We start from the raw sequence: 11245 nt of genomic DNA, 5'->3' as shown, positions 1-11245 counted from the left end.
TTGAACTTGGGAGGTGGAGGTTGCGGTGAGCCAGGATTGCGCCATTGCACTCCAGCCTGGGTAACAGAGTGAGACTCTACCTCAAAAAAAAAAAAAAAAAAAAAAAAGAACAGCAGGATTGGGATGTAGGATGGCTGGAAGCAGAGGTATAACCTATGTCCATGAAGCTGAGAAGGACCAGTGGCTTGTAAAGAGCTTAGATCCATAACCCTGGACTCACTGCCCCTTGACTGTTGACAGATAGGACCCAGAAAAGTAGTGCCACAAAGCACGAGACAGAAAATCAACCATTGTCCCAATTCTATAAAAATAGACTCATTCAGTGTAACCCTGGGAGACTTGGTTGAGCTTGACGGAAACCCCAGTTCCACAGCCTGTGGCAGGCGGAAGCCCTCGCCATGATGCCTGGGTCTCCACAGCTTCACTCCTCTCCCTTCCGCGCTCCTGCCACCTCGTGGGCTGTCACTAGTGGATGCTGAGTCACGGAACTCTCCCCTTCAGTAGGATTCACAGGAAATCCATTCACATCAAACATTTTGTGATTTTTGTTAAACTCGCACTGAAGATTTTGTTTGTCAAAGAAATAGCCATATCACTCACTGCACAAATATACTCGCACCAGTTTGCCTGTGTTGACGCTGCTTCCTTCTATTTTCTGACTCCTTTCCTTCTAGTACAGCCGAAATATTCCCCCACTTGATTCAGGCTCTGTAGTTTAGTCTATACCCAGTTCCTTTAAGAAATTAGCTTCTACCTCCACTCACTGTATCAATGAAATTCCTCTAAACAAATACAGGGCTCTCTCATTAAGGTCTTCCGGTGATTTTGATGGTCTCTCTCCCACTTCATCAGGTAGTTGTTAGAATTTACTGTTTGCCTCCCCCAACCTCCCAATCCACAGGACTCTTCTTTAGATATTAGCATAAATCAGCATGATTTTTTGGGGAAAAAAAATCGTATTTCCATGTTTACAGGGTCACTGCTTTCTGAGCAAAAGGTGCTGGCAACCTGGGTTAAAGGACGTTTGAATGGCAACAAACTTTGGAAGTTAAAGGCAGTAACTTCTGGAGAGATTGGCAGCAGCATCTCCCCTAGCAATGGGTGTTTATATTCCAGTGGTGGATGGACCTAGAGACCTTCTCGTTCTCTCCCCAGAGAGCGTTTGTTTACATTTCAGAGCAAAAGCTCTTTCTCTTTCTCTACCTGGGGTGAGAAGTGGAAGAGCAGCTATGTCAGCAGCTTTTATGTAAGCTCCAGAATTTATAATCTCGGAGCTCCTCTCCAGTGGCCCAAATTCCTACATCTGGATCTTGGTTTGTCACCCTGAGGGAGATGGGTGCACGGGAATGGCACAATGATGGCTATGTGAGCAATTAAAAATCTGTCACTGATCTAGAAACCTGGCGTTTCCTAACAGAACGAACAAGCAAATAAGTAAAGTTATACAAGTGAAAGTTATAAAATGGATCTCTCAACATGAACTTTTTTTTTTTTTTTTTTTGTGATGGAATCTTGCTCTGTTGCCCAGGCTGGAGGGCAGTGGCGCGATCTCGGCTCACTGCAAGCTCCGCCTCGCAGGTTCACACCATTCTCCTGCCTCAATCTCCCGAGCAGCTGAGACTACAGGCGCCGGCCGCCACGCCCGGCTAATTTTTTGTATTTTTAGTAGAGACGGGGTCTCCATCTCCTGACCTCATGATCCACCCACCTCGGCCTCCCAAAGTGCTGGGATTACAGGCACGAGCCACGGTACCAGGCCTGTTATTTCTTAGATAAATAGATTGGAACGAAGTAGAGGACTGTGTAAAGAAAAATGCAGGGAAGAAATTATTAACATCTCTGTGAATATATTTCATGGTGAGGTGTCATGTATTTCATCAAACCTAAGGTAGCAAACATTATAAGACGCACTATTATTTTGTGCACCACTACAAAAGAAAGGAAAAGCCTGCTGATTAAACTATAATGCGATGACTTCTAGTACCTTAGAACTTTTATTTTATTGAAAGAATTATTTTAGATTAAGATATAGATAAATCTGTCATATAAGTGACATAATTTAAGATATTCCTAAAGCTTTTTTACATTTAAAGTCTGACACTTAGGGATTTCTTTTCAAATGTCAAGTGTACATCAGTGTCACTGATGTTCATGTTGCTGACACAGCATTTTTTTAACGCTGGGAGTGATTACAATTGCACCTCACAAATGAGTCCTCAATGTCAATAATATCCTAATTGTTGTTGGGCCAACAGAGACTGTAGGAAGCTGTCAAATGTAGTATGCATCCCAGTTTCAAAGATATTGGAATGTGAAAAAATGTGTCTTTTGAATAATTAAAAATATGGTCTATGAGATAGACTTTTTGACCTTAAAAAGAAGGAAAGGGGAGAAGACCCAGAAGTAGCAGTTGACTGAAGCTATTTTAATAAAAATGTAAAGAAAAACATGTCTCTTAATCACCATTCATGATCACAGTAAACAATTTTTTTTTTTTTTTTTGAGATAGAGTCTCGCTCTGTCGCCCAGGCTGGAGTGCAGTGGCCGGATCTCAGCTCACTGCAAGCTCCGCCTCCTGGATTTATGCCATTCTCCTGCCTCAGCCTCCCGAGTAGCTGGGACTACAGGCGTCTGCTACCTCACCCGGCTAGATTTTTGTATTTTTTAGTAGAGACGGGGTTTCACCGTGTTAGCCAGGATGGTCTCGATCTCCTGACCTCGTGATCCGCCCGTCTCGGCCTCCCAAAGTGCTGGGATTACAGGCTTGAGCCACCACGCCCGGCCCACAGTAGACAATTTTTAAGGTGACTTGAGTCAATTTCTGAATTTCCCTTTCAAAATTCCCAGTAAATGATTAACAATGAAAAGCCTTAGGCATATGAAAAATACATGGGCTGAAAAACAGGAACAGTACATATCTGTGAACCTAGAGACCTCTTGACTTTGAGGATTGATGTGAAAGACAGTACAGATGATCCTAGTTATGAGGGGATTCATCCTGATAAACCCATCGTAAGCTAAAAATATCCTAAGTCAAAGATTCACTTAACCCACCTAACCTAACAATGAACACTATGGCTTCACCCAGCCTCCCTTAAACGTGCTCAGGATGCTTATATTAGCTGACTGACAGTAGGGCAAAATCATCTCACACAAAGCCTATTTTACAATAAAGTATTGAATATTTTATGTAATTTATTGAATACTGTACTGAAAGTGAAAAGTAGAATACTTGTATGGGTTTCTACCAAACGTGTTAACACCATAGTAAAGCTGAAAAACCATTCAGCCAAACCCTCATTAAGTTGGGTACTGTCTATATGGATAGAAGTGGGTTGGAGGTATCCCAGCCGCTCTGATTCCACACATGTGAGAGTGTAGCCCTCCTGGACAGTACTGGACAGGATATACTCAAATCTGCAAAGACAGAGCGGCAGGAGCTGAGCACGAGGGTAAGATGGTGTCTGATCAACAGGAACGACCTACTGACCACAGCAAGGGCTCCAGGGTCCTCACGCCAAGCAGGCTGGTGTTGGCTCCCAGGATCCCTGAGGCAGAAGTGGTGATGCTCCAGTGAGTGGAGCCTGCACCCCACACAGGGAAAAGAAACTTCTCTGGGGAGCCCAGTTCTACCCTTTGTGGCCTAGGACCTGACACACTGACTGTCTGATGCACTCACCAGTGGGTCTCCAGAGCCCACCCAGAAACTGGCACACAGCGGGTACTCGGGGGTTGGCTGGATTCATTCATTTTACACATATTTGAGAGCCCAAAAAGGAACAAACAGTAGTTGAATCACTGGGCGTATGGGAATAAACCAATGTCAGAGTCTCCAAGGAGGTTTACATTCTAATAGAGGCCATACAGAGATCAATATATCCCAGGTCAGGAGGAGATGAGCCCAGAAAGGACAGGAAAGCATGTAAGGGAGGCAGGACTTGGGGGAGAGGGGAGAATGGCTGCTGCTGAAGTAAAGTGGTTGGGAATGAGGCTCACAGAAGTTGTTGGGGCAGCAGAGAAATGAATAAAACAATGGATTGAGTCCCACAGACACCTGAGGGAACAGCACTGCAGAAAGAGGGAAGACCAAGGCCAAGCCTCTGAAAAAATAAGCAAATGGATGCAACAGTGAATTTATGGGACTAACCTCCCTATCCATCCAAACCCAAACTTCCCGACTTCTACTTCACCTGAGACTAAAGATTTGCCCACATCATCTCTGAAACAAATGTCCTCAAGTTCCCATTCTGAGCAAACAGCACCCTCCCTGGCTAAGAATGATGGGCAGGTGGGGGTGGGTGGAGGGTGAGGATGAAGTATAAAAGATGGATGTATAAAAAGGTGAAGGAGTTCAAGAGAAGGGCACGATTATGGTGAATTAGAACTGATGTCCCCTAAGAAGTGGACTTGCTCCAAGGAGCGGGAGAGAATTATTTCCAAAGCGTTTTTCTTCATACACAGTTTTTACTTTCAACGTGATGAGAGAGACAAGGCAGTTCTAGAGAAAGAACATCATCCTGAGGTCAGCGAAAATTGCTTTCGGTAGAAAAGCTATTACCAAATTTTAAAACACAATAAAAGAGTTTAATAAGGTGCCTAGTTACAAAATAAATCTATAAAAATCAATAGCTTTGTTTTGCACCAATAATAACCTGACACAAAATGGGAGGAAAATTCCATACACCATCACGATGATAAATATGAAATACACAGGACAATCTTCACAAGGTATGTCAACGTCCTAGATGAACACTTCAAAATGTACTTGCAGAGAGAAGACATCATGTTCATTAAAGGGAACAATTGAGATTGTGGTTTTCATTTTCCCTGTTGTAATTTTCATTACCTTTGTATTAATTTGCTCTGATGTCTGTATTCCCCACTATGCTGTAAGCTTAATGATGGCAAAGACTCGATTCCATTCTTTGCTGGGTACATATCCAAGTACATAGCCAAGTCTTGGGACACAGGAGGTGTTCAATAGACATTAGTAGGATTAATGAGTGAAGATGGAGATGATCACAAAACTAAGTTGTCTTCAAGTGACCTCCAGAAAAATCCAGGATTCTGCCCTGAATCAAAAGAATGGTTTCAAATCATAGTGATTCTCAGGCAATCAGGAATTTAATTCTGCCAACAGAATATTCCTGGAGCCTCAGCAAAGAGTGTACATCCCAACACTTTGAGGCATAGTAAAAGTGAAAAGGATGCTTCCGAGAAAATTATCATCTTGTGAAGTAGCAATAGCCAGGAGGCTCCTCTGACTTTTACCAGCAGTCCTGGGGGTCAGAAAGGCTCCTTGAAATGTTCCAGAGACTTCTGGGAGAGCGGTAATTCCTCCAGAACTTCCAACATTGATTACATTGACAATATCATAGAAGGAAATGCTTGTTGTTTGAAATCAAACCTAACCTGATAGCTGTGGCCTTTTGGCCTTCTTAGAGGTGGAAATCAGAGAGCATAATCCACATAGAGGTGAAACTCAGTTTCCACTCCACTCCTTCTTCTTGATGCTGGGAAGGAAAGGAGAAGGAGCTACCCTTGAAATGGATACCCCATGGTTTAGCAGAAGACATTGATGAGTTTTCAGTCTGCAAGAAGAGGTCTAGAACCCAGTATTGGGGGCAAAAAACAGAGAGCACATAATCCTTCTGCATATGGAAACCGTTTGCTTTGAGGAAGGAGATGCCGTGAGCAGAACAGGAAGTCAGAAAACAAACAAAATGACAGCAGGACCCTGGAGCCCATGCTGGTGAGAATTGTCAAGGGATTGTCAGAAGAAGTAGTTCCAGTGCTCAGTTAAGTCAGGTTCATAAACAGACAATTATATGAATTGAGGAAAAGGAGCCAAGTTCCACATGTAGATTGGTACGAAGACTAGGATGGCTGTGAGAGGGAAGAGTTCAGCGAGGCTTTGAGTTCTGCCAGGAGTCAAACTCGGCTTGCAACAATCATAGGGAGATTGGCGGGAGGTGGATTACTTGGTGAAACTTGCAAGAAGGGCCAAGAAGACTCGTCTGAGCCAAGGCCACCCTACCGGCAAGTCCCTGTTAGCCACACAGAAGGGGACAGTCTTGCTATTCCTTGCAGGACAAATCACCCTTGGAGAGCTACAGCCTGAGGCGTTTACAACCTAGAGCTTCTCTGTAAGTCATCAGGAGACAAGTGAGAGTACAAATACAGCAGATGAAGGCTGATGGAAAGAATTTGGGGCATTTGGGCTAAAAAGAGAAGTCCATGGGGGAACAAAATGGTCATCTTCAAAACGTGGATGGAGTGTGCTTATTATTGTTATGATTCTGGGGGGCAAATCAGAGTTAAAAAGTACAAGTGGGAGGCCAGGGGCAGTGGTTCAAACCTGTAATCCCAGCACTTTGGGAGGCCGAGGCGGGCAGATCAACTTGAAGTTCGAGACCAGCCTAGCCAATATGATGAAACCCTGGCTCTACTAAAAACTACAAAATTTAAAATTAGCTGGACACGGTGGTGGGCACCTGTAATCCCAGCTACTTGGGAGGCTGAGGCAGGAGAATCACTTGAACCTGGGAGGTAGAGGTTGCAGTGAGATAAGATTGCACTACTCCCTTCCAGCCTGGGGGGCAGAGAAAGACTCCATCTCAAAAAAAAAAAAAAAAAAAAAAAGGTGGAAATAGCAGGAAGAAATAACTTGCCTCAATGCAAGGAAAATATTTCTGGCAATTCGAGAAGACAGTATGAGGGTGCCTTTCCGTGCACATCAGTTCCTCTCTCACTGGGTAAGGTGGGTCCACAGGGCAGAGGAGGTAAGAGCCCGGCTCCAGGGTTTGAGGAGGGGTGTGGGGAATCTCTGGGGCAAGAGGAGGTGCTTCCATGGGATCTCTTGATAGAATTCGTCAAGGGTCCCAGCATGAACAGCAGCCCCGAGTACCTCTGTGGGAAGTGGGAAGCGGAGCTGCTCACCGCTTTGGGGAGCATTTCTGGGGTAAGAACAGACACTCTTGAGCAAACTTGGGGACAGTCAGACAAGGGCCTTACTGACTGTCAGGTGGGCTCTTTCCAAGGGAAGAGGTGGCCAGAGCATCTGCTTTCCAGAGTCACTGACTTCATGTCACACAATGGAGGAAACATGGGGTACTCCCCTATGCAGAGCAGCTCTCCGAGCTCTCAGCTCCGCCTAAGGGGCATTTGTGCTGAGAGCCCATAGGATTGGCTGGAAGGGTGTGGGAGCAAAAAGCCTGAGTGCACCACTAGATGCAAAGGGACGGGACATATCGTGACTGTCTTGGGAAAGGTCTTCTCCCTTCCTGTGCAGCAAGGGCCCAGGGAAGTGGCATCTAAATCAGTGACTGTGTTGACGGCGATTACAATGAGAGGATTGGCATTGGCCGCCGTGCTCAGAGGCTTAAGGCAGCCCCCGTTGCTCACAGTGGCCCCCCAGGTGCTGCTGACTAACCTGGTGCCACTGCAGTCAGCACAGGCTCAGGAGCAGGAAACCCTGAGTCTCCAATTGCAGAGAGCAGTTTTCATGGTCATGGGCAGCCCCAGAGTGACGCAGCCTGGGCCTAAAGAAGAAATCGACTCTGGAGGGGGCAAGGGCTCCCAAATATCTCCGAGGACACCCTCTGGACGCTGTTGCTTTGGTCTTTTGGTGTTGCTCATGCCCTTGGCTTTATTTTTCCCCTCCCCTGCGGCATGTAGATTAATACGAATTCCCTGCATTTCCCATAACCCGCCCCCAAAGCTGGGTTGTAACTTCTGAGCCTCGTAAAGTGCTCCAAGCATTGTGCTTCAGGATGAAACCAGCTCTCCAACGTTCCAAGGCAAGAAGCATTGACCAGCTAAATAGGATTTAGAAGTTCCAAAGAGCAGGCCGGGTAACACATTTAGAACAGTCTTATAGCAGTACCGTAGACAATTTTCTGGATCCCTGGATACAATAGCACCGGAAAATGTGGTTTATGTGGTCAAGCGTTGCTTACATGGGTTTAAAAGGAATATTGGCTTAAAATTGGCTGGCTCACATAAAGAGGAATTCTATAGAAAAAATATCTCATCAACATGAGGCTGACTTGAGGCTCTTTTAACATGATTGAGTTAAAAGATTTCAAAAGAAAAGAAATGAACAATGTAATTTGCTCTTATTGCTCCTACTATTATACTTAAAGTGGCATGTTTATTTCTATTTTAATAAAAGACAGAAGGTAAAAATTCTCTTAAGTGTGAAACAGCTGGGTTTAGAGAGGGTTTGATTAATTAAGCCAGTAAATGCCTCACAAAAACACTCTACCATTTGGCTGAAAGATAGTCTCTGCTCGGGAGAGGGCTGAGGCTGCAAATCATGAAAAACACCATTTTGCTGAAAACAGAGCACGGCGGTGGAGAGCAGATTGAATCCCATAATCAAATTTGTCATTTTAAAGTAGGCTAGATTTCTCTCTTAGTACAGGCATTAATTGAATACAAGACAGCCATCACACTGTGTTTTCAATCTACAGTAAAAATAATCTTCGTTTCCCCAAGGCCCGCAGCTTTGATAAGAAGGCAGGAGTTTCTGGAGAAGAGCATTGTGTTCCTCGGTCTATAGACCCCGAGACACTGATTCACGGCAAGACTGACTGTGACAAGGTTTGTATTCCTCAAAACCAGAGATAAGCCAAGATTTTGCAAGGGACAAAAACCAACTCTAACTTAAGTGGAAAAGGAAAATTATTAGCTTATGGAGCTAAAGAACAGAGTGAAGACAGCAAGAGCGACACTGCATTCAAACGACCTCCCTCTCTGTCACACACGCACAGCACACACATGCACACACAAACACACTCTCTCTGGGTTGGCCTAATCCCTCTGGCCAGCTGTCCCTATAAGTCTATCATACACCGTAGAGTGCGTTATTCTACAGCCTTACTATCTCGCCCAAACAAGACAGACTTCTCCCAGTTTTTAAAATCCAGGGAAGGACTCTAATCAGGCAGCTGAGGTCACAAGTCCGTGACTGGATCAACCAGCAAGGCCAGGAGTATGGGTACCCTAATTGACTGCCCCACCAGAACCATATGTTTCAGGTGGGAGAAAGAGAAATCCTCTAAAAAAGGGGATGCAATCTTCGGAGAAGACAAAACATTACTACTCCATGCTGGCAGAGTTCCGATTCTGCCTTGTTTTCCAGAGCACAGACACAAAAGGCACAGGAAACCAAGGTGATCTACGTCTGATCTGTGCTGTCCAACATGGTGGCCACCAGCCATGTGTCTGTGAGCTCTTGAAATGTGCGTGAGATGTGCTGTAATGCAAAATACACCCTGAATTTTGAAGACATACTAAAAAAAAAAAAAAAAGAGTGTCAACATGGTGAAACCTCATCTCTGCTAAAAAACACAAAAATTAGCTGGATGTGGTGGTACGCACCTGTAATCCCAGCCACTCAGGAGGCAGAGGCAGGCTAATCACTTGAAACCTGGAGGCAGAGGTTGCAGTGAGCCAAGATCATGCCACTGTACTCCAGCCTGGGTGACAGAGTGAGACTCCATCAAAAACCAAAAAAAAACCTCATGAGTAATGGTTTATATTAATTACATATTGAAATAATATTTTGGATCTATCATATTAATTAAGATATATTATTCAAAATTTCTACTTCTTTAATGTGGCTATTAGAACTCTTATAATTACATCGGTTATTACATTAAGTGACTTGCATTCTCTTTCTTTGGGGATGGCTGCCTTAGAAATTGGGGGTCACAAAGGCCTTGGGTCCTGCCTTACCCAATGGAGCCAAGTGCATCTAGCAAGCACTAGCTATATGAAAAGGAAAGTAGGATGGAATTAACTTCCATTTTTACACAGCATGTGATTAGGGTGCTCAGTGTGTCTGGTTAGATGACATCAATGTTTTTTCTTTGTACATGCCAGAGTCCCTGCTTTGGTATCTCCCAGCCATGCCCTTAAGAGATTTCTATCCAAGATCATCATCCAGTTCTTTCAGGAGGCAGCAAGCAATAACCGACACACACAGTTATAAATCTTTGTCTGGGTACCAAAGCCATACGTAAATCCATAAGCTATCCAGTCTTCCCGTCATCCCATGAAGCAGGTTGAGCAGGCTGAAGAGTGATTCAGGGTAAAATGGGCACTTTGTCAATGTCATTGTGTCACAAGGAGTCCAGATCCTAGACGCAGCTACCTCCAGTCTGCAGCCTCTCTCCATGCTCTAGCAGTCTCATGAATCTGAACAGCTTTCCTATTTGATGCTAGCTTATTTTCTAGTGTGACCCGTTTTTCTGCAAAAAGCCAATTTAGTGTGGTAAAGGGAATAAAGGTCTGGGTTGGAAAATTCATTGCCTTTCACTCAGAAAGCTTTCAATGGGAAACAAATTTAGACAGGACAGTCTTGCTTTTCTGTATACGGAAAGCACAAAGGACTTTGTGTATTCATCAGCTTCCCCTCCCAGCATCCCAGAGAGGAGGAAGGCAGGTCTCTGCATCTGGCTGACAGGAGGATTTAGAGATGTCTATTTTAGTCAAGGCCAGCCCCTAAAAGTTTGTGACCTAAAAGAAGCCTCCCCCCAACCTTCTTACCTGCTGGGCTCTGTCTCAGTTATAAAACAAGGCATCCAAGGACACTTAAGAAAATATTTCCAAATGCAAACTACAGGGTGCCCTGCTTAAATCTCTCCAAGAGCTGCCCATGCCAATGAAGTGCAAAGGTTTGCTGTGGCCTCTAAGAGCCTACAGAATCTGACCACAGCCTGGGCCTCCAGCTGTTCTCCTGCTGCCTCCTTCAACTCTCATAGCTCTTCAGCCACATAAGCCCTGCCCTGCTTTAAGGAGAGGCAGCTGGTCCTGCCGTGGGGCCTTTTCTGGGGCAGTGTCCTCTGTCTGGAATGCTCGTCCCAATAATCCTTGCCTCCGCCTCCTTAGAAGGATCTTCCTGGATCAGTCTGAGCAGTTTTCCATTTCATGCATCTAAGGAGTCAGAAGTTGTAGTTCAGGGCCATCTAGTTAACCAAGACTGGAGAGGTCAAGAGTCCAGAGAAAAGCCAAGCAGAGGCCGGGCGTGGTGGCTCATGCCTGTAATCCCAGCACTTTGGGAGGCCAAGGTGGGCGGATCACGAGGTCAGGAGATCGAGACCATCCTGGCTAACATAGTGAAACGCCGTCTCTACTAAAAATACAAACAATTAGCCAGGCATGGTGGTGGGCACCTGTAGTCCCAGCTACTCGGGAGGCTGAGGCAGGAGAATGGCTCGAACCCGGGAGGTGAAGTTTG

The sequence above is a fragment of the Colobus angolensis genome, unplaced genomic scaffold (assembly GCF_000951035.1).
Source record: "Colobus angolensis palliatus isolate OR3802 unplaced genomic scaffold, Cang.pa_1.0 Scaffold82, whole genome shotgun sequence".
Classification (NCBI taxonomy): domain Eukaryota; kingdom Metazoa; phylum Chordata; class Mammalia; order Primates; family Cercopithecidae; genus Colobus; species Colobus angolensis.
The sequence above is the reverse complement of the archived record's forward strand: the minus strand, read 5'-3'. Positions refer to the sequence as shown.